This window comes from Triticum aestivum, chromosome 5A (genome assembly GCF_018294505.1).
Source record: "Triticum aestivum cultivar Chinese Spring chromosome 5A, IWGSC CS RefSeq v2.1, whole genome shotgun sequence".
Taxonomy (NCBI): Eukaryota; Viridiplantae; Streptophyta; class Magnoliopsida; order Poales; family Poaceae; genus Triticum; species Triticum aestivum.
Window position 1 is genome coordinate 674,494,928 of NC_057806.1, and position 22,447 is coordinate 674,517,374.

The following is a 22,447-nucleotide window of genomic DNA, read 5'->3' on the forward strand; positions in this document are numbered from 1 at the left end:
AGTCACTGCCAAACCTCGTGGGATGACAAGGATGCGTACTACTTCAGAGTGGTACGTAATCCTGTCTTGGAAGTCATGTTGCTAGACAACAATGAACCTACGAGCTATGGAGAAGCAATGGTGGGCCCGGATTCCGATAAATGGCTCGAGGCCATAAAATCCGAGAGAGGATCCATGTATGAAAACAAAGTGTAGACTTTGGCAGAACGGCTCGATGGTCATAAGGCTATTGAGTACAGATGGATTTTAAAAGGAAGACGGACAATGATGGTAAATATCACCATTAAGAAAGCTCGACTTGTCGTTAAGTTTTTTTTCCGACAAGTTCAAGGAGTTCACTATGATGAGACTTTCTCACTCGTAGCGATGCTAAGAGTCTGTTGGAATTATATTAGCGATTACTGCATTATTTATGAAATCTTGCAGATAGGATGTCAAAACATTGTTTCCTCGACGATTTTACGGAGGAAAGGTTGTATGTGATACAACCGGAAGGTTTTGTTAATCCTGAAAGATGCTAATAAGTATGCAAAGCTCCAGCAATCCTTCTAAGGACTGGAGTAAGCATCTCGGAGTTGGAATGTATGCTTTGATAAGATGATCAAAGTTTTGGGTGTATACAAAGTTTATGAGAAACTTGTATTTCCAAAGAAGTGAGTGGGAGCACTATAGAATTTCTGATGAATATATGTTGTTGACATATTGTTGATCAAAAATGACGTAGAATTTCTGGAAAGCATATAGGGTTATTTGGAAAGTGTTTTTCAATGGAAAGCCTGGATTAAGCTACTTGAACATTGAGCATCAAGATCTATAAGGATAGATCAAAATGCTTAATGGTACTTTCAAATGAGCACATACCTTGACATGATCTTGAAGGTGTTCAAGATGGATCAGTCAAAGAAGGAGTTCTTGCCTGAGTTGTAAGGTATGAAGTTAAGACTTAAAGCTCGACCACGGCAGAAGAAAGAGAAAGGACGAAGGTCGTCCCCTAGGCTTTTATCATAGGCTCTCTACAGTATGCTATGCTGTGTACCGCACCTGAAGTGTGCCTTGCCATGAGTCAGTCAAGGGGTACAAGAGTGATCCAAGAATGGATCACAGGACAGCGGTCAAAGTTATCCTTAGTAACTAGTGGACTAAGGAATTTTCTCGATTATGGAGGTGGTAAAAGAGTTCGTCGTAAAGGGTTACGCCGATGCAAACTTTGACACTAATCCAGATTATTCTGAGTAGTAGACTGGATTCATATAGTAGAACAGTTATTTGGAATAGCTCCAAATAGAACGCGGTAGCTGCATCTGGGAGATGACATAGAGATTTGTAAAGCACACACGGATCTGAAAGATTCAGACCCGTTGACTATAACATCTCTCACAAGCATAACATGATCAAACCCAGAACTCATCGAGTGTTGATCACATGGTAATGTGAACTAGATTATTGACTCTAGTAAACTCTTTGGGTGTTAGTCACATGGGATGTGACCTTGAGTGTTAATCACATAGCGATGTGAACTGGATTATTGACTCTAGTGCAAGTGGGAGACTGTTGGAAATATACCCTAGAGGCAATAATAAATTGATTATTATTATATTTCCTTGTTCGTGATAATCGTTTATTATCCATGCTAGAATTGTATTGATAGGAAACTCGGATACATGTGTGGATACATAGACAACACCATGTCCCTAGTAAGCCTCTAGTTGACTAGCTCGTTGATCAATAGATGGTTACGGTTTCCTGACCATGGACATTGGATGTCATTGATAACGGGATCACATCATTAGGAGAATGATGTGATGGACAAAGACCCAATCCTAAGCCTAGCACAAGATCATGTAGTTCGTATGCTAAAGCTTTTCTAATGTCAAGTATCATTTCCTTAGACCATGAGATTGTGCAACTCCCGGATACCATAGGAGTGCTTTGGGTGTGCCAAATGTCACAGCGTAACTGGGTGGCTATAAAGGTACACTACAGGTATCTCCGAAAGTGTCTGTTGGGTTGGCACGAATCGAGACTGGGATTTGTCACTCCGTGTAAACGGAGAGGTATCTCTGGGCCCACTCGGTAGGACATCATCATAATGTGCACAATGTGATCAAGGAGTTGATCACGGGATGATGTGTTACGAAACGAGTAAAGAGACTTGCCGGTAATGAGATTGAACAAGGTATCGGGATACCGATGATCGAATCTCGGGCAAGTATTGTACCGATAGACAAAGGGAATTGTATACGGGATTGATTAAGTCCTTGACATCGTGGTTCATCCAATGAGATCATCGTGGAACATGTGGGAGCCAACATGGGTATCCATATCCTGCTGTTGGCTATTGACCGGAGAGTCATCTCTGTCATGTCTGCATGTCTCCCGAACCCGTAGGGTCAACACACTTAAGGTTCGGTGACGCTAGGGTTATAGAGATATTAGTATGTGGTAACCCGAAAGTTGTTCGGAGTCGCGGATGAGATCCCGGACGTCACGAGGAGTTCCGGAATGGTCCGGAGGTAAAGATTTATATATGGGAAGTCTTGTTTTGGTCGCCGGAAAAGTTTCGCGCATTATCGGTATTGTACCGGGAGTGCCGAAAGGGGTCCGGGGGTCCACCAAGGGGGTCCACCTGCACCGGGGGCCACGTGGGCTGTAGGGGTGTGCGCCTTGGCCTATATGGGCCAAGGGCACCAGCCCGAAGAGGCCCATGCGCCAAGAGATAAGGGAAAGGAAGAGTCCTAAAGGGGGAAGGCACCTCCTATGTGCCATGGGGAGGATGGACTCCTCCCTTGGCCGCACCCTTCCTTGGAGGAAGGGCCAAGGCTGCGCCCCCCCCCTCTCCCTTGGCCCTATATATAGTGGGGGAAGGGAGGGCAGCAACACCTAAGCCCTGGCGCCTCCCTCTCCCTCCCATGACACATCTCCCTCCTCCCGCAGCGCTTGGCGAAGCCCTGTTGGAATCCCGCTACTTCCACCTCCACGCCGTCGTGCTACTGGATCTCCATCAACCTCTCCTCCCCCCTTGCTGTATCAAGAAGGAGGAGACGTTGCTGCTCCGTACGTGTGTTGAACGCGGAGGTGCCGTCCGTTCGGCGCTAGGATCATCGGTGATTTGGATCACGACGAGTACGACTCCATCAACCCCGTTCTCTTGAACGCTTCCGCGCGCGATCTACAAGGGTATGTAGATCCACTCCTCCCTCTTTGCTAGATGACTCCATAGATAGATCTTGGTGACACGTAGGAAAATTTTGAATTTATGCTACGTTCCCCAAAATCTACTAGATCAAGATATTACCAAAATGATCGAACTAAGAAAAACGGTAAAGATAAAAGTGGTGGTGATACGATACTGGGGCACTCCCCCAAGCTTGGCAGTTGCCAAGGGGAGTGCCCATACCAGATTCTCAATTATTCTTTGTTGGTAAAGAAGGCGGAGTTGTTGATGATGGGTAATATGTATTTTCGGAGTCTGAAACATTCCGAAAAGTGTCCCTTATGTATTCCTCCGGTGTTACGGTTTCAATAACATTGGTTTCAACATTTATGGGATTACCTGAGATATATTGTTTGATTCTTTGACCGTTCACTACCTTCGGATTTGTGCCTTCGAAGTTGTTGATTTTTATGGCATTGGAACGATAGACCTCCTCGATAACGTAAGGACCTTCCCATTTAGAGAAGTTTTCCTGCAAAAAATCTTAAACGAGAGTTGTATAGCAATACATAATCACCTACCTTAAACTCATGCTTTTGTATCCTTTTATCATGCCATCTTTTAACTTTTTCTTTAAACAACTTGGCATTTTCGTAGGCTTGGGTTCTCCATTCATCGAGTGAGCTAATATCAAATAACCTATTCTCACCAGCAAGTTTAAAATCATAATTGAGCTCTTTAATAGCCCAATATGCCTTGTGTTCTAGTTCGAGAGGTAAGTGACATGCTTTTCCATAAACCATTTTATACAGAGACATACCCATAGGATTTTTATATGCAGTTCTATAGGACCATAATGCATCGTCAAGTTTCTTGGACCAATTCTTTCTAGATCTATTAATAGTATTTTGCAAAATTAATTTGAGCTCTCTATTACTCAATTCTACTTGACCACTAGACTGTGGGTGATAAGGAGATGCAATTCTATGATTAACATCATATTTAGCAAGCATTTTACGGAAAGCACCATGAATAAAATGTGAACCACCATCAGTCATTAAATATCTAAGGACTCCAAATCTTGGAAAAATAACTTCTTTAAGCATTTTAATAGAAGTGTTATGATCAGCACTACTAGTTGGAATAGCTTCTACCCACTTAGTAACGTAATCATCAGCAACTAGAATATGTGTATATCCATTAGAGGAAGGAAAAGGCCCCATATAGTCAAAGCCCCAAACATTCATCACAAGATAAGACAAACTTACGAGCATCCTTGAAGAGAGTAGGCCAATAAAAACCAGTTTGCAATACCTTATGTGCAGTTCTATCTCCAGCATGGTGTCCTCCATAAGCTTCGGAGTGACACTTGCGTAGGATCTGTTCCTGTTCATGCTCAGGTACACAATTTCTAATAACACCATCTACTCCTTCTTTATAAAGATGTGGGTCATCCCAAAAGTAATGCCTCAAATCATAGAAGAACTTTTTCTTTTGCTGGTATGTGAAACTAGGTGGTATAAACTTAGCAACAATGTAATTAGCATAATCAGCATACCATGGAGCAGTATGAGAAGCATTTATGACATTTAATTGTTCATCAAGAAAGCTATCATCAATAGGTAGTGGGTCATCAAGCACATTTTCTAACCTAGACAAGTTGTCTGTAATGGGGTTCTCACCTCCCTTTCTATCAACATTATGTAAGTCAAATTCTTGTAGCAAGAGAACCCATCTAATAAGTCTAGGTTTAGCATCTTTCTTTTCCATGAGATATTTAATAGTAGCATGATCAGTGTGAATAGTTACTTTAGAATCAACAATATAAGGTCTCAACTTATCACAAGCAAATACAACTGCTAAGAATTCTTTTTCAGTAGTAGCATAATTTCTTTGAGCATTGTCTAGGGTTTTACTAGCATATTGAATAACATGTAATTTATTATCAACTCTTTGCCCTAGAACAGTGATACGTCTCCAATGTACCTATAATTTTTGATTGCTCCATGCTATATTATCTACTATTTTGGACATTATTGGGCTTTATTATCCACTTTTATATTATTTTTGGGACTAACCTACTAACCGAAGGCCCAGCCCAGAATTGCTGTTTTTTTGCCTATTTTAGGGTTTTGAAGAAAAGGAATATCAAACGGAGTCCAAACGGAATAAAACCTTCGGGAACGTGATTTTCTCAACGAACAAGACCCGGGAGACTTGGACCCTACGTCAAGAAACTAAAGAGGAGGCCACGAGGTAGGGGGCGCGCCTCCCCCCCCCAGGCACGCCCTCCGCCCTCGTGGGCCCCCTGTTGCTCCACCAACGTACTCCTTCCTCCTATATATATGTACGTAACCCAAACGATCAGAAACGAAGCCAAAACTCTAATTCCACCGCCGCAACTTTCTGTATCCACGAGATCCCATCTTGGGGCCTGTTCCGGAGCTCCCCCGGAGGGGGCATCGATCACGGAGGGCTTCTACATCATCACCATAGCCCCTCCGATGAAGTGTGAATAGATTACCTCAGACCTACGGGTCCATAGTTATTAGATAGATGGCTTCTTCTCTCTTTTTGGATCTCAATACAATGTTCCCCCCTCTCTTGTGGAGATCTATTCGATGTAATCTTCTTTTTGCGGCGTGTTTGTTGAGACTAATAAATTGTGGGTTTATGATCAAGTCTATCTATGAACAATATTTGAATCTTCTCTGAATTATTTTATGTATGATTGGTTATCTTTGCAAGTCTCTTCGAATTATTAGTTTGGTTTGTCCTACTAGATTGATCTTTCTTGCAATGGGGAAGTGCTTAGCTTTGGGTTCAATCTTGCGGTGTCCTTTCTCAGTGACACTAGGGCTAGCAAGGCACATATTGTATTGTTACCATCGAGGATAACAAGATGGGGTTTTCATCATATTGCATGAGTTTACCCCTCTACATCATGTCATCCTGCTTAAGGCGTTACTCTGTTTTCATTAACTTAATACTCTAGATGCATGCTGGATAGCGGTCGATGAGTGGAGTAATAGTAGTAGATGCAGGCAGGAGTCGGTCTGCTTGTCTTAGACGTGATTCCTATATACATGATCATACCTAGATATTCTCATAACTATGCTCAGTTCTGTCAATTGCTCAACAGTAATTTGTTCACCCACCATAGAATACTTATGCTCTTGAGAGAAGCCACTAGTGAAACCTATGGCCCCCAGGTCTATCTTCATCATATTAATCTTCCAATACTTAGTTATTTCCTTTGCTTTCTACTTTTCTTTTATTTTACTTTGCATATTTATCATAAAAATACCAAAAATATTATCTTATCATATCTATCAGATCTCACTCTCGTAAGTGGCCGGTTAGGGATTGACAACCCCTTATCGCGTTGGTTGCGAAGATTTATTTGTTTTGTGCAGGTACGAGGGACTCGCGCGTAGCCTCCTACTGGATTGATACCTTGGTTCTCAAAAACTGAGGGAAATACTTACGCTACTTTGCTGCATCATCCTTCCTCTTCGGGGAAAACCAACACAGTGCTCAAGAGGTAGCAAGAAGAATTTCTGGCGCCGTTGCCGGGGAGTCTACACAAAAGTCAATATACCAAGTACCCATCATAATCCCTATCTCCCGCATTAAATTATTTGCCATTTGCCTCTCGTTTTCCTCTCCCCCACTTCACCCTTACCGTTTTATTCGCCCTCTGTGTCTATCCTCTCTCTCTTTCTCTATTTGCTTCTTTTTGCCCGCTTGCTTTTTGTCTGCTTGTGTGTTAGTTTGTTTGCTTGTCACGATGGCTCAATATAACACTAAATTGTGTGACTTTACCAATACCAACAACAATGATTTTAGTAGCACTCCGATTGCTCCTCTTACCGATGCTGAATCTTGTGAAATTAATACTGCTTTGCTGAATCTTGTCATGAAAGATCCGTTTTCCGGCCTTGCCGCTACCCATATAAATAGCTTCGTTGATTTGTGTGATATGCAAAATAAGAAAGATGTGGATAACGATATTGTTAAATTGAAGCTAATTCCTTTTTCGCTTAGAGATCGTGCTAAAGCTTGGTTTTCGTCTTTGCCTAAAAATAGTATTGGTTCATGGAATAAGTGCAAAGATGCTTTTATCTCTAAGTATTTTCCTCCCGCTAAGATCTTCTCCCTTAGAAACGATATTATGAATTTTAAGCATCTTGATCATAAACATGTTGCACAAGCTTGGGAGAGGATGAAATTAATGATATGTAATTGCCCTACTCATGGTTTGAATTTGTGGATGATTATACAAAAATTTTATGCCGGATTGAGTTTTGCTTCTAGAAATCTTTTAGATTCAGCCGCGGGAGGCACTTTTATGGAAATCCCTTTAGGAGAAGCTACTAAACTCCTAGATAATATTATGGTTAATTATTCTCAATGGCATACTAAAAGATCCACTAATAAAAAGGTGCATATGATAGAAGAAATTAATGTCTTGAGTGGAAAGATGGATGAACTTATGAAATTATTTGCTAGTAAAAGTGTTTCTTCTGATCCTAATTATATGCCCTTGTCTACTTTGATTGAGAATAATAATGAATCTATGGATGTGAATTTTGTTGGTAGGAACAATTTTGGTAACAACGCGTATAGAGGAAATTTTAATCCTAGGCCTTATCCTAGTAATCCCTCTAATAATTATGGTAATTCCTACAACAATTCTTATGGAAATTATAATAAGATGCCCTCTGATTTTGAATCTAATATTAAAGAATTTATTACTTCACAAAAGAATTTCAATGCTTTGATTGAAGAAAAATTGCTTAAGATTGATGAGTTGGCTAGGAACGTTGATAGAATTTCTCTTGATGTTGATTCTTTGAAACTTAGATCTATTCCACCTAAGCATGATATCAATGAGTCTCTCAAAGCCATGAGAATTTTCATTGATGAGTGCAAAGAAATAACCGCTAGGATGCGTGCTAAAAAAGATGCCTTTATAAGAGCGTGTTCCTCTCGTTCCTATGAAAATAAAGATGAAGATCTAAAAGTTATTAATGTGTCCCCTATTAAATCTTTGTTTTTCAATATGAATCTTAATAATGATGGGACTGAATATGATCCACCTTTACCTAGAAGACGTTCCAAGAATTCAGAGTTTTTAGATCTTGATGCTAAAATTGATGAAAGTGGGATTGAAGAAATTAAAACCCTAGATGTTGCTAAACACACTATTTTGGATTTCAAGGAATTTAATTATGAAAATTGCTCTTTGATTGATTGTATTTCCTTTTTGCAATCCGTGCTACATTCTCCTCACTCTTATAGTCAAAATAAAGCGTTCACTAAGCACATCGTTGATGCCTTGATGCGATCTTATGAAGAAAAACTTGAGTTAGAAGTTTCTATTCCTAGAAAACTTTATGATGAGTGGGAACCAACTATTAAAATTAAAATTAAAGATCATGAATGCTATGCTTTATGTGATTTGGGTGCTAACGTTTCCACGATTCCAAAGACTTTGTGTGATTTGTTAGGTTTCCGTGATTTTGATGATTGCTCTCTAAACTTGCACCTCGCGGATTCCACTATTAAGAAACCTATGGGAATAATTAACGATGTTCTTATTGTTGCAAATAGGAATTATGTGCCCGTATATTTTATTGTTCTTGACATAGATTGCAATCCTTCATGTCCTATTATTCTTGGTAGACCTTTCCTTAGAACGATTGGTGCAATTATTGATATGAAGGAAGGAAATATTAGATTCCAATTTCCGTTAAGGAAAGGCATGGAACACTTTCCTAGAAAAATATATAAATTACCCTATGAATCTATTATGATATCCGCTTATGGATTGCCAACCAAAGATGGCAATACCTAGATCTATCCTTGCTTGCTATGCCTTGCTAGGGGCGTTAAACGATAGCGCTTGTTGGGAGGCAACCCAATTTTATATTTATGCCTTGCTTTTTGCTCCTGCTTAGTAATAAATAATTTATTTAGCCACTGTTTAGGTTGTGTTTTTTGTGTTTAATTAGTGTTTGTTCCAAGTAGAACCGTTGGGAAGACTTGGGGAAAGTCTTGTTAATCTTGCTGTCAAAAACAGAAACTTTAGCGCTCACGAGAACTGCTGCCATTTTTATTTGGAAAGTGCTATTTAGTAAATTATTTTTGAAGATGATTAATAGATAAATTCCTCACGTCCAGAAATTTATTTTAGAATTTTTGGGGTTCCAGATCTTGCTATAGCTACAGATTACTACACACTGTTCTGTTTTTGACAGATTCTGTTTTTCGTGTGTTGTTTGCTTATTTTGATGAATCTATGGCTAGTAAAATAGTTCATAAACCATAGATAAGTTGGAATACAGTAGGTTTAACACCAATATAAATGAATAATGAGTTAATTACAGTACCTTGAAGTGGTCTTTTGTTTTCTTTCGCTAACGGAGCTCATGAGATTTTCTACTTTAAGTTTTGTGTTCTGAAGTTTTCAAGTTTTGGGTAAAGATTTGATGGATTATGGAATAAGGAGTGGAAAGAGCCTAAGTTTTGGGATTCCCATGGCACCCCCAAGATAATCTAAGGACACCTAAAAGCCAAAGCTTGGGGATGCCTCGGAAGGCATCCCCTCTTTTCGTCTACTTCTATCGGTAACTTTACTTGGAGCTATATTTTTATTCACCACATGATATGTGTTTTGCTTGGAGCGTCTTGTATTATTTGAGTCTTTATTTGTTATTTTACCACAATCATCCTTTCTGTACAGACCTTTTGAGAGATCCATACATGATTTGGAATTTTTTAGAATACTCTATGTGCTTCGCTTATATCTTTTGAGTTATATAGTTTTGCTCTAGTGCTTCACTTATATCTTTTAGAGCACGGTGGTGGATTTGTTTTATAGAAACTATTGATCTCTCATGCTTCACTTAGATTATTTTGAGAGTCTTAAATAGCAAGGTAATTTGCTTAAATAATCATAATATGCTAGGTATTCAAGATTAGTAAAAAAATCCTAGGAGTGTTTTGAATACTAAGAGACGTTTGATGCTTGATGATTGTTTTGAGATATGGAGGTGATAATATCAAAGTCGTGCTAGTTGAGTAGTTGTGAATTTGAGAAGTGCTTGTGTTGAAGGTTGCAAGTCCCGTAGCATGCACGTATGGTAAACGTTATGTAACAAATTTGAAACATGAGGTGTTTTTTGATTGTCTTCCTTATGAGTGGCGGTCGGGGACGAGCGATGGTCTTTTCCTACCAATCTATCCCCCTAGGAGCATGCGCGTAGTGCCGAGGTTTTTGATGACTTGTAGATTTTTGCAATAAGTATGTGAGTTCTTTATGACTAATGTTGAGTCCATGGATTATACGCACTCTCACCCTTCCATCATTGCTAGCCTCTTCGGTACCGTGCATTGCCCTTTCTCACATTGAGAGTTGGTGCAAACTTCGCCGGTGCATCCAAACCCCGTGATATGATACGCTCTTTCACACATAAACCTCCTTATATCTTCCTTAAAACAGCCACCATACCTACATATTATGGCATTTCCATAGCCATCCCGAGATATATTGTCATGCAACTTTCCACCATTCCGTTTATCATGACACATTCATCATTGTCATATTGCTTAGCATGATCATGTAGTTGACATAGTATTTGTGGCAAAGCCACCGTTCATAATTCTTTCATACTTGTCACTCTTGGTTCATTGCATATCCCGGTACATCGCTGGAGGCATTCATATAGATTCATCTTTTGTTCTAGCATCGAGTTGTAATCATTGAGTTGTAAATAAATAGAAGTGTGATGATCATCATTTTCTAGAGCATTGTCCCAAGTGAGGAAATAAATAAAAAATTAAAAAAAGAGAGAAATACCATATAAAAAAGGAGAAAGGCCTAAATAAAAAATGAGAGAAAAAGAGAGAAGGGACAATGTTACTATCCTTTGCCACACTTGTGCTTCAAAGTAGCACCATGATCTTCATGATAGAGAGTCTCTTGTTTTGTCACTTTCATATACTAGTGGGAAATTTTCATTATAGAACTTGGCTTGTATATTCCAACAATGGGCCTCCTCAAGTGCCCTAGGTCTTCGTGAGCAAGCAAGTTAGATGCACACCCACTTAGTTTCTTTTGTTGAGATTTCATACATTTATAGCTCTAGTGCATCCGTTGCATGGCAATCCCTACTCCTTGCATTAACATCAATCGGTGGGTATCCCCATAGCCCATTGATTAGCCTCGTTGATGTGAGACTTTCTCCCTTTTTGTCTTCTCCACATAACCCCCATCATCATATTCTATTCCACCCATAGTGCTATGTCCATGGCTCGCGCTCATATATTGCATGAAATTTATAGGTTTGAGATTGCTAAGGTATGATACAATTGCTTCGCTTGTCATCGGGGTTGTGCATGATGAGAGAATTCTTGTGTGACGAAAATGAAGCATGACTAAACTATATGATTTTGTAGGTATGAACTTTCTTTGGCCATGTTATTTTGAGAAGACATAATTGCTTAGTTAGTATGCTCGAAGTATTATTATTTTTATGTCAATATGAACTTTTGTCTTGAATCTTTCAGATCTGAATATTCATACCACAATTAAGAAGAATTACATTAAAATTATGCCAAGTAGCACTCCACATCAAAAATTCTGTTTTTATCATTTAACTACTCGAGGACGAGCAGGAATTAAGCTTGGGGATGTTTGATACGTCTCCAACGTATCTATAATTTTTTATTGCTCCATGCTATATTATCTACTATTTTGGACATTATTGGGCTTTATTATCCACTTTTATATTATTTTTGGGACTAACCTACTAACCGGAGGCCCAACCTAGAATTGCTGTTTTTGGCCTATTTTAGGGTTTCGAAGAAAAGGAATATCAAACGGGGTCCAAATGGAATGAAACCTTTGGGAACCTGATTTTCTCATCGAACAAGACCCGGGAGACTTGGACCCTATGTCAAGAAACAAAAGAGGAGGCCACGAGGTAGGGGGCGCGCCTCCCTCCCCCCCAGGCATGCCCTCCGCCCTCGTGGGCCCCCTGTTGCTCCACCAATGTACTCCTTCCTCCTATATGTATGTACGTACCCCCAAACGATCAGAAACGGAGCCAAAACTCTAATTCCACCGCCGCAACTTTCTGTATCCATGAGATCCCATCTTGGGGCCTGTTCCAGAGCTCCGCCGGAGGGGGCATCGATCACGGAGGGCTTCTACATCATCACCATAGCCCCTCTGATGAAGTGTGAATAGATTACCTCAGACCTACGGGTCCATAGTTATTAGATAGATGGCTTCTTCTCTCTTTTTGGATCTCAATACAATGTTCCCCCCTCTCTTGTGGAGATCTATTCGATGTAATCTTCTTTTCGCGGCGTGTTTGTTGAGACCAATGAATTGTGGGTTTATGATCAAGTCTATCTATGAACAATATTTGAATCTTCTCTGAATTATTTTATGTATGATTGGTTATCTTTGCAAGTCTCTTCGAATTATCAGTTTGGTTTGGCCTACTAGATTGATCTTTCTTGCAATGGGAGAAGTGCTTAGCTTTGGGTTCAATCTTGCGGTGTCCTTTCTCAGTGACAGTAGGGGCAGCAAGGCACATATTGTATTGTTGCCATCGAGGATAACAAGATGGGGTTTTCATCATATTGCATGAGTTTATCCCTCTACATCATGTCATCTTGCTTAAGGTGTTACTCTGTTTTCATTAACTTAATACTCTAGATGCATGCTGGATAGCGGTCGATGAGTGGAGTAATAGTACTAGATGCAGGCAGGAGTCGGTCTACTTGTCTCCGACGTGATGCCTATATACATGATCATACCTAGATATTCTCAGAACTATGCTCAATTCTGTCAATTTCTCAACAGTAATTTGTTCACCCACCATAGAATACTTATGCTCTTGAGAGAAGCCACTAGTGAAACCTATGGCCCCCGGGTCTATCTTCATCATATTAATCTTGCAATACTTAGTTATTTCCTTTGCTTTCTACTTTGCTTTTATTTTACTTTGCATCTTTATCATAAAAATACCAAAAATATTATCTTATCATATCTATCATATCTCACTCTCGTAAGTGGCCGTGTAGGGATTGACAACCCCTTATCGCATTGGTTGCGAGGATTTATTTGTTTTGTTCAGGTACGAGGGACTCGCGCGTAGCCTCCTACTGGATTGACACCTTGGTTCTCAAAAACTGAGGGAAATACTTACGCTACTTTGCTGCATCATCCATTCCTCTTCGGGGAAAACCAATGCAGTGCTCAAGAGATAGCAGACAACACCTACATCATAATCACTAGCATCACACATAATTTCAAAGGCTAAATTCCAATCAGGTGGCTGAACAACAGGTGCAGAGATTAATGCTTTCTTAAGTATTTCAAACGCTTCTACACAATCATCATAAAAAACAAATGGTACTCTTTTTGTAATAAGTTAGTCAGAAGCCGAGAAATTTTTGAGAAGTCCTTAATGAACCTCCTATAAAATCTGGCATGACCAAGGAAACTTCTTATACCTTTGATGTCCTTGGGACATGACATCTTCTCAATAGAATCAACCTTGGCTTTATCAACCTCAATACCTCTTTCAGAAACTTTGTGCCCCAAGACAATACCTTCATTAACCATAAAGTGGCACTTTTCCCAATTCAAGACAAGATTAGTTTCTTCACATCTCTGCAAAACTGGATCAAGGTTGCTCAAGCAATCATCAAAAGAAGATCCATAGACAAACAAATCATCCATGAAAACCTCACAAATCTTTTCACAAAAGTCAGAGAATATAGCCATCATGCATCTTTGAAAGGTAGCAGGTGCATTACATAAACCAAAAGGCATACGTCTATAAGCAAAGGTACCAAAAGGGCAAGTAAAAGTAGTCTTTGATTGATCTTTGGCTGACACAGGTATTTAAGAGAAGCCAGAATAACCATCTAGAAAGCAAAAATGTGTATGTTTGGATAATCTTTCTAGCATTTGATCGATAAAAGGTAAGGGGTAATGGTCCTTTTTAGTAGCCTTATTTAATTTGCGGAAATCAATTGCCATCCTATAACCTGTAATAATTCTTTGAGGAATCAATTCATCTTTATCATTAGGAACGACAGTAACACCTCCCTTCTTAGGGACACAATGGACAGGACTTACCCACTGACTATCAGCAACGAGATAGATTATACCTGCCTCAAGGAGATTTAGTATTTCCTTTCTTACCACTTCTTTCATTTTAGGATTCAGCCGTCGTTGATGATCACGAACTGGTTTAGCATGTTCTTCCAAATTTATTTTATGTTGACATAGAGTGGGACTAATGCCCTTAAGATCATCAAGAGTATACCCAATAGCAGCACTGTGCTTCTTCAGAGTTTTCAATAATCTCTCTTCCTCATGCTCTAAAAGGTTAGCACTAATAATAACAAGAAATATCTTTTTCTCATCAAGATAAGCATATTTAAGAGTATCAGGCAATGGTTTGAGCTCAAACACGGGATCACCCTTGGGTGGAGGAGGATCCCCAAGGATTTCAATAGGAAAATTGTGTTTCAGAATTGGTTCCTCTTTAAAGAATACTTCATATATTTCCCTTCTTTCATTCATAAACATATCATTTTCATGGTCTAGCAAATATTGTTCTAAAGGATCACTATGAGGTAAGACAATGGAAGCAAGACCAATAATTTCATCCTTACTAGGTAATTCTTCTTCACGGTGTTGTCTACTAAATTTAGAGAAATTAAATTCATGAGTCATATCATCTAAACCGATAGTAACAACATCCCTTTTGCAATCTATGGTAGCATTAACAGTATTTAAGAAGGGTCTACCAAATATAATGGGATGAAAGCTATCTTGTGGGGAACCAAGAACAAGAAAATCAGCAGGATATTTAGTTTTCCCACACAAGACTTCAACATCTCTAACAATTCACATTGGTGAAATAGTATCTCTATTGGCAAGTTTAATTGTGACATCAATATCTTCTATCTCAGCAGGTGCAATATCATGCATAATTTCTTTGTATAAGGAGTAAGGTATTGCACTAGCACTAGCACCCATATCACATAATCCATGATAACAATGATCTCCTATTTTAACAGAAATAACAGGCATGCCTACCACATGTCTGTTTTTATCTTTAGCACAAGGTTTAGCAATTCTAGCGGTCTCATCTAGGAAATGAATAACAGGCCCATCAATATTATTAGACAAGAGATCTTTAACAATAGCAATATCAGGTTCAACTTTAATTTTCTCATGAGGTGTATAATTTTTAATATTGCTTTTACGAACCATAGTTGAAGCTTTAGCATGATCCTTTATCCTAATAGGAAAATATGGTTTCTCAACATAAGAAGTAGGAACAATAGGATCATTATAAGTGATAGTCTTTTCTTCAACTTTAATAGGTGCATCTACTTTTGCTTCTATGGGAGGATGATATTTAAACCACTTCTCCTTGGGGAGATCAACATAAGCAGCAAAAGATTCACAGAAGGAAGCTACTATCTCAGAGTCAAGTCCATATTTAGTGCTAAATTTACGGAAAACATCAGTATCCATAAAAGATTTAACACAACCAAACCTAGGTGTCATACCTGACTCCTTACCTTTGTCGAGGTCCCAATCTTCAGAGTTGCGTTTAACTCTTTCCAATAAATCCCATTTGAACTCAATAGTCTTCATCATAAAAGAGCCAGCACAAGAAGTATCAAGCATGGTGCGATTGCTATCAGAAAGCCGAGCATAAAATTTTTGAATAATCATTTTTCTTGAGAGCTCATGATTGGGGAATGAATATAACATTGATTTAAGCCTCCCCCAAGCTTGAGCGATGCTTTCTCCTTCATGAGTCCAAAAATTATATATATAATTGCGATCACAATGAACAAGATGCATAGGATAAAACATCTGATGAAATTCCAATTTCAATTGTTTGTAGTTCCATGACCCCATATCATCATATAGCCTATAACATGTTGATGCATCTCCCTTCAAAGATAAAGGGAAGACCTTCTTTTTAACAACATCTCCGGGTACACCTGCAAACTTAAATAATCCACAAACTTCATCCACATATATTAGATGCTCATCAGGATGCTTTGTTCCATCTCCTACAAAAGGATTAGCTAGCAGTTTTTCTATCATACCCGAAGGAATTTCAAAGCAGACATTTTCATTTTCAGTAGGTTCAGTAGGTTGACGAGCAACTCTTTGCTCTACTGGTCAGGGTGAAGATACCCCGAACAAGCCCCTCAGAGGATTACTTTCCATAATAAAAAGTGACAGTAAATTTTAGCACACTATATAAATTTTCCTTACCAAATTCCACCTACCAAAGGCACTTCACTCCCCGGCAACGGCGCCAGAAAAGAGTCTTGATGACCGATAAGTATAGGGGATCTATCGTAGTCTTTTCGATAAGTAAGAGTGTCGAACCCAACGAGGAGCAGAAGGAAATGATAAGCGGTTTCCAGCAAGGTATTCTCTGCAAGTACTGAAATAAGTGGTAACAGATAGTTTTGTGATAGGATAATTTGTAACGAGCAACAAGTAACAAAAGTAAATAAAGTCCAGGAAGGTGGCCCAATCCCTTTTGTAGCAAAGGACAAGCCTGGACAAACTCTTATATAGAGAAAAGCGCTCCCAAGGACACATGGGAATATCATCAAGCTAGTTTTCATCACGCTCATATGATTCGCGTTCGGTACTTTGATAATTTGGTATGTGGGTGGACCGGTGCTTGGGTACTGTCCTTACTTGGACAAGCATCCCACTTATGATTAACCTCTATTGCAAGCATCTGCAACTACAACAAAAGTATTAAGGTAAACCTAACCATAGCATGAAACATATGGATCCAAATTAGCCCCTTACGAAGCAACGCATAAACTAGGGTTTAAGCTTCTGTCACTCTAGCAACCCATCATCTACTTATTACTTCCCAATGCCTTCCTCTAGGCCCAAATAATGGTGAAGTGTCATGTAGTCGACGTTCACATAACACCACTAGAGGAGAGACAACATACATCTCATCAAAATATAAAACGAATACCAAATTCACATGACTACTAATAGCAAGACTTCTCCCATGTCCTCAGGAACAAACGTAACTACTCACAAAGCATAATCATGTTCATAATCAGAGGGGTATTAATATGCATATAGGATCTGAACATATGATCTTCCACCAAATAAACCAACTAGCATCAACTACAAGGAGTAATTAACACTACTAGCAACCTACTAGCACCAATCCCGGACTTGGAGACAAGAATTGGATACAAGAGATGAACTAGGGTTTTGAGAGGAGATGGTGCTGATGAAGATGTTGATGGAGATTGCCCTCTCCCGATGAGAGGAGCGTTGGTGATGACGGTGGCGATCATTTCCCTCTCCCGGGGGGAAGTTTCCCCGGCAGAACAGCTCCGCCAGAGCCCTAGATTGGTTCCGCCAAGGTTCCGCCTCGTGGCGGCGGAGTTTCGTCCGAGAAGATGGATTCTTCTTTTTTCATCGAAAGACTTCATATATCAGAAGATGGCCACCGGAGGGCCACCAGGGGGCCATAAGGTAGGGGGCGCACCCAGGGGGGTAGGGCGCGCCCCCACCCTTGTGGGCAGGGTGTGGCCCCCTGGTGAATTTCTTTCGCTGAGTATTTTTTATATATTCTGAAAACGTCTTCCGTGAAGTTTCAGGACTTTTGGAGCTATGCAGAATAAGTCTCTAATATTTTCTCCTTTTCCAGCCCAGAATCTCAGCTGTCGGCATTCTCCCTCTTTATATAAACCTTGTAAAATAAGAGAGAATAGGCATAAGTATTGTGACATAATGTGTAATAACAGTCCATAATGCAATAATATCGATATAAAAGCATGATGCAAAATGGACGTATCACGCAATATATGTTGATATATGTGTATGATCAAGAGGGTTTAAGCTATGGTTCGGATATGACCAGAGCCCCCAAGTAGTCATAATTATGGCATTGTGCCGATCAAGAGGTGTAGCTATGGTTCGAATACGACCAAACCCCCAAGTGATTTCCCTAGTGGCCTTATGCCTACCAAGAGGTGTAGCTATGGTTCGAATATGACCAAGCCCCCAAATGATTTCCCTGGTGCCCTTATGCCTATCAAGAGGTGTAACTATGGTTCGAACCCATAGCCCCCAAGTGATTTCCCTGGTGGCCTTATGCCTATCAAGAGGTGTAGCTATGGTTCGGATACGACCAAGCCCCCAAGAGATTTCCCTGGCGCCCTTATGCCTATCAAGAGGTGTGACTACGGTTCGAACATAGCCCCCAAGTGATATTGTGAGCTGTGCTCAAGGGACACCCATGTTTGAGCTGTGCTGTGCAGCAGACTCTCTTTTGCCCCTTATGATAATATTGACTTGATAGCCGGATTACCGAAGTAACCAGAGCTGTGCTCTTATGATAATATTGGCTTGATAGCCGGATCAAGAGGTGTAGCTATGGTTTGAATACGACCAAGCCCCCAAATGATACTGTGAGCTGTGCTCGAGGGGCACCTATGTTTGAGCTGTGCTTTTGCGACAGACTCTCTTTTGTCCCTTTAATTTTTCCTGAGAACTCGAACTTGCGAGAGATTATTCTTTTTGAACTGGAAATTCTTAAACCGGATACTAAGGGCTTCAAAGCTTTGTGGGGGATAGCTTCCCCTTGAGCCGGATTTCAAACCGGAATCCTTCTTTTTAAGCCGGAAATTTTCTGACGGCCTTTTAATTTTCACCAATATGGCGGTTTAGGGTCCTGCATTGGATAACTTTGCAAGCCGAAGTAATTGCACTTTTAAAGAAAGCAATATATAATATAAAATATACTGGATGGATTTCACCTGATATGTCAGGCCAGTTAATATCCACCGCGGTTTTGATGATCACCATGGTGAAGCTGAAATCAACCACGACCGAGTCGGCCGCGGGAGCAGATAGATGTGCTGGCCATGATGTTGTAAAGCTAGCACGGATGGCGAGTTGATGTAAACCGGGCCACAGGAACGGCGACTTGCGCATGTTCACACACCGGGTGGTATGACATAGAGGAAACGCCGGTGCAAAATGCTGCTATCGCATACTCCGCACCCGCCGTATAACACCTCATTTGTAATGAACAACTGCCCTGCATCGAAAAGTATCGCAAACCACAAAACTTGTTTCACAAAAATTGATATGTGCTGAAATAAACCGGACGGATATCACCTGGTAGTTTTTACTTGCAGGCTAGGAGAGCTTTCTCTACATTATATGCATACTTGCATTGTGCACTTAGTGGTACTCCCTCCGGTTTTGCTTATACATCACTCATGTGATTGAAGTGCCACCGAGGCTGCGCACACACGCACAGTTTCCTGGCGACGTGCAAACCCTGACCTCGGGATTTGGAGCGGCCGATTCGCTATTGTCCCCGCCTGCTGTCCTTTTTTTTTCTTCTTAATGACTTTCCCTTTAGTGAGTCTGTCAGATTGGTCAGGTAGCAAACACAAAAACTGTGGTATTAACGAATGTACGCCGCTATTTCAGGAGTTTGTCGCGTATATGACATCCATCCTTTCTTTTTCTTATGAGCAGGGCGACATAGGTAACACTTTATTCCCTCCAAAGTGAAACACATCCCCTTACCACCAATGACAAATAAGCTGACACCATTATTATGAACTTCAGAATTTGCAGCCAACTCTTTCTGACCATATCCAACAAATATTGAGGCCGATCCACGAAGGACAAAGGCACGAGGTGAAAGGAAACCGGCTTGACTGCACTCAGGGATACTAGTCTCCTTCCCACATTTTCCTGTGTTTGACTCAGTCTATTGCCTGCATTTCTTTGACAATATAATGGACTGATGTTTTTGATTTTGACATTGGAGTGGAGGGTGTTTTCATCTTTAAAAGAAATGGTTGAAGCTGCAGCTCGCCCTCGCCGGTGCGATGGCTTCAAAAGCGAAGTTTGCAGAGGTGAACCGGCATGGGAACAGCTAGCGGGAGCGGCAGCGGTGAACCGGCACCGGTCGGAACAAGCCAGATCGCGGCTGTGGCGGCTCAAAGGCGTGGTTGCAGCTAAAGAAGCCGCGAAAGTGCAACCAACGACAGTAGAGGCGTGGGGATCCGCAGCACCGCAGGGCGAAGGACGACGACCCGCAGCGATGCCGGCAAGTCGGCTGCTCAAGAGGCAAGCAACCGTGTCCACAGTGGTGATTTGTCCGCAGATGTGCAACTGAACGGCGGTGGTTTGGCTGTAGTTTGATGGCGACGAGAACTCAGGGCTGGGGCATGTTGAGGTAAAACGGCTCAGCAGCGCCGGATCCCAGCCAAACGACACAACACACGACGATTCACAGCTGTACAAAAGGCAGCAGCAGGGCGGCTCACAACAGAAGAGGCGATGGTGACCCGGAGTCGTGTCCGGAATGGCTTAACGCTGAAACGAAGTACACCACGGCAGTGGCGGTTCAGGCAAGCAAGGCCACGCTGCGCGGCGCAGCCGTCAGGGGTGGACGGCGGTTTAGAGACGGGGTCGCGGACATGGGAACCAACAGGTGGGTCAGCGGGGCACGGGAAGTTTAGAGAGATGCAGCCATGGCCAGTTCATCTGCGTCAAAGGTGGAGCAGCCATAGCCGGTTCATGAGAAGGTGGTGCGACGAGGCCGGGTCACAGTGAGCGGACGACCCAATGGCGGAGCAAGCGAACCACCAGGCGGCCGGTCCAAGCGCGAAGTGACCCGGATGGATGTCATAGTAGAAGCGGAGGCAGCCCGCCAAAGCCACGGTGGTGGCGGAAGTGGCAACTTGACGGAGGCCACGGGTATAGGAAGTAGGCCGGAGGAGTGGCTGAAACCACGGCGTTTCGGAGGTGAGCGACCCGGCTCGGAGGTGAGCAACCCGGCTCGAAGGTGAGCGACCCGGCTCGGGGCGAGGGGTGGCGACTCGTCCGTGGCGGAGTGAGGTCGAGGCCGGCTCAGGTGAGGCGGGTGGTTTGTGGTGCTCAACGGCGATTTACGGTAGGGCGTGGCCTGCTTAGCCCGGAGCAGAGGCGGAGAAATGGCGACAGCTCGTCCACGACGGAAGGTGGAGATGGAACCACCGCGGTAAAGCTTGATGAAGACTGCAGAGGGGCGTTGGTGTCAACGGCAGGCGGGGCCCTCGGACCGTGGCGGCTCGGCGTCGGGGGGCGAGCTTAACGGCTGACAGGGCGGTTTGGAGGCAGCCACTTGGAATAGGTGACTCGTCGCAGCGGCAAGGCAGCGGAGATGAAAACCGGTGACCCGTCGGACCGCTTGCGGAGGTGGCGAAGCGGGCGGCCGACCCAGAGGCGAAGTGGTTTTAACGGGGTCCGCGGGCACAATGACCTCGAGGACCGCAGACTGGCAGGTCGGAGGTGCGGCTGGTCATCTCAATCGCGGCGACAGCAAGCCGAATAACGCCGAGGTACCGGGTCGACATGGCGGAGGCCACGGCGGTTTAGCAGCGGAGATGGCTCGGAGATTTGATGATGTGGAAACGGCGTGAGGCAGCAGCGAGGCGCTCGGCCGGGCGACTCAGGGTCCGGATCATGGTTGTTTTCCCTTCCTGGATTGGGATTGACTTGTCAAGTTTTAGTGTATCACCGTTGGACCATGGATTCAATCCTCCTTTTCTTTTTCTAGCGGATCAGCTTTCTAGCAGTAGTACAAGTTGATACGGACTGATCTTGACGCGGCGTGTGGCGGCTCAAGATTTTTGTCTACCTTGGTGACGCGTATCGCGCTGATAACACACAAACCGCCAAACCCTAATTTCCTTTGAACTGACCTTCGATCTGACTGTTTGCCTTCGAAAATACAAATCCTTCCTTGATGACTCTTCTTCATCCGAAATTGCGAACCTCTCGGTCCTCCAGAGAGATCCCTCCAAGAACTCAACACCAACGTGCGACGGCCCCACGGTGGGCGCCAACTGTCGTGAAATTGTCAAGGCAGATGTCCTAGTGTGAGGACTTAGTCGTGAGGCCAACACATCTATGTGGTAGTTGGGGTTGAGCGGAATCGAGAGACGCAACACAAGACAAGGATTTAGACAACTTCGGGCCCCGGGAAATATCATTCGGTAACAACCCTACATGTTGTTTGTGGCTACGTCTCATTATCATCACGAAGGAGTCACCGTAAACCAGCTCTCCCAGTTATGTCTAGCCCTAAGATTATCTCTCCCCCCTCTTGGGGTGCCCTGCCCCTCCTTATATATGTTGAAGGGGCGGGTTACATGTAGGGTCCTACTCGGATT